Below are 3074 nucleotides of genomic sequence, written 5' to 3' on the forward strand. Positions count from 1 at the left end.
ATACAAAACGACACAACAACCGATCTGTAACTATGACACGATATAAACTTTTACATATTTTAAAGGAATACAAACAGATACAAAAACCGATCTGTAACCATAAGACGCCCTACACTTTTGTGGGGGTGAAAAAAAAAAAGGTGAAAATATTGTTCTGATAACAATGGCAGCGTGGAAAAAAAAATTAATGAGGTAGGATCTGCAGGTAATAGTACTTCTCTCCGTAATAAAATATAAACATGAAACAGGAATTGGAAAAAATGGTAAAAACTAACCAGCTCGTTTCAACAGGGAGGTCCAAGCCGGCCTCGGGTCAGAAGAATCGTACAAAAGATATATATAACCACTCCAATGAAGCACCCATGACAATATATATCAAAAAAAAAAAGTAGCCTCAGTACATTAGGAGAAAATTTGTGATAACTGGAAGCATTGTTTCTCTTCACGGCTCACCAATGTCTCAAGGAGCTTAAGTTACCATACTATACTCCTTTCACCTTAACCTGGCCAGGAAAACCACCCATACCCTACTCCTTTCACCCTAAGTTGGCCAAGATTCTCATCCTTTTGTAGCTTGATTTCACATACTTCGGTGTCAGAAAGAGACAATGCTACAACTCTACACCCTTTCCACAGCACTTCTTCATGACTACCACCATATACTAGTGCTAATCTGTCGTTACAAGCATTGAAGATGGAGAGATGGCAATTTCCAGCCAAGTCAGAGTAAAAACAGTATAGTTACATTATCATCATCATCATCATCATCCGGACACGACACAAATCAGACACATTATCATCATCATCATCATCATCCGGACACAACACAAATTCTGGTTAAGTATTGGCATTTACATCTTCCTCATAAATATATCACACGATGAAAATTTTCCCCACCTGTAATGCAGCTGAGGCCATCACCCTTATGTCTACAACATGGAGTACACTGATAAGGTAAACAGTCAGCGGAAGGGACGTGACGCGAGAAAGGCCGAGGCTGACTCAGACAACCCTGAGGCTGCACACCAACTTAGTCGTCAAATAAATATCCTAAACCCAAGGACTAAAAGTAATCTGAGTTGGTGGGCAAGGTATAACTTATCTGCTAATGTCAATGCTCCGTTTATTACACCACCCTCGTAAGCCCCCTACCTAAGAGTAACTTGTAACCTCACTAACTAGACCTTACAAAACCACAGCCTGTGCTCTGGTCAATTACTGAGGCCCTAAAGCACTTCTTCCTTACTAGTATTTGTGTATATAAACTAATATTCTCCTTTACTTAAGCAATTCACATCAATTTTAAGAAGCTACAGATAAAATACAAAGGAATAGTAAACAGTAATATGCACTAGAAGACATGCCAGGGAGCCTCGTATGAAGCTGAGAATCTAGGTCCAAGTTCTAGTTACCTCTGAAGGCTTCCCAGCATCTCATCCTTCGTGATTTACCTTGCATATCACACCCTGCTACTCCCTGTACTCATTACCTCATAACTGGGAAAAATGTAAAGTACCAGAGACAAATAATGGTGAGAGAGAAGTGCCAAATGCCCCACACACTGACCAGCACACAGACCCACACCTCCCCTCCAGTATGACCCCCTACTCAGCCAGACCATACCAGTAACCACACCAGTCCATGAGAGCAAGTCAGGCTGGTGGGAGGTCATACACTCATTATGGTAACTGATGCTTAAATTGGGTTCTGCTCTGCTACTCCCCTCTGATGACTTTGTTTTTATTTCATTCTTGCTGCTACCAGAGTATCTATCCATCTATTCATCTACTGATCTATCAGAAGAGGCCTTAATCTCATATGGGTTGGCCACAAAAAAATCACCTCCATATCATTCTGTCCTCTGCCATTTGTCTGTCCTTCCTCCAACATACAACCTTCCCCATATACCTCTTCACTTCATCCCCATCTCATCCCTGGCCTCTCCCTCCTCCTCCTAACTCACACGCACTCTTCTAGTCAGTCTCTACTTTCCATCCTCTCCCAAGTTGCTTTAAAGTGTCTGGCAGTGGCAAGAAAAAATAAAAACTAATTCACCTGAGGGAAGCCATCCTGCTAATACATCTCAGTTGATAACCTTTGTATAATATTGTACTGAACACCTGGCATCTCACAACCAATCCTATCACCAATAAATCATAAAAAATAATATATATCACGATCATTACCCCTTCAACGACGACGTCTATACTCCTTTCACCTTAAATTTGCCCAGATTTTCATTCCCTGGCAGCTCAATGACAGGAAAATACAATACTGTGGCTCTACATCCTTCCCACAGCACTTCCTTGTAACTGGCATTATAGTCTAAATGTTAATCTTAGTACTGCACTTATGGAAAGATGGCAATTTTAGGTCAAGTTAGTGTAAATGGAGTACAGTATTTTTTTTTCTTATCACCAGACCTTTTTATTCCAATTTTGGGAAGACTCACAGGAATGGGAGGGTTAGAGACAGCCCTCATACACCTCATCCCAATTACACTTCTTTCCTAACCTCAATAAACTCATCAAAGATGAATCAGCAACATAAGTCACTGGTCTGTAAAGGTTAAAACTCAGACTCCTATGACTCACTCTCAGATGAATATTCCTGGGATGTGCTGGGACTGAATGCTAGAGCTGTCCACACCATGAAAGGATCACTGTTATCTCTAGTCATCCTCAGGTAATCCTCTCAATGCAGCCATGATGAAGGGATTAATTTTTATCTATGTCAATTCCTTTGTTTATAAATTTCTGTTTCATTATTTAACTTTTAGACAGGGAATGAGGGGAAAAAACATCTCACACGATCATGTCAACCCTTAAGTATGTTCTCCAGGCCAAACACCAAGCCAATCTATTCAGCCGTGTGAGTCATAGGAGCCGTAGCATTTGATAGATGTAAGATGAAGGAAAATATCAACACACGACAACCCACAGTCAGGAGGACACCATCCCTAAAATTTAAGCTCCATTTTAGGCCACGAGTGTTGTAGTAAGTATGCATTATTTTACATTATTTTTACCTATGTCATGATACTTCCAGAGGCAAATAAGTAAATCAAATAAAAA

This window comes from Coenobita brevimanus, chromosome 109 (genome assembly GCF_032717465.1).
Source record: "Coenobita brevimanus isolate Jiangsu-jjx chromosome 109, ASM3271746v2, whole genome shotgun sequence".
Lineage (NCBI taxonomy): Eukaryota > Metazoa > Arthropoda > Malacostraca > Decapoda > Coenobitidae > Coenobita > Coenobita brevimanus.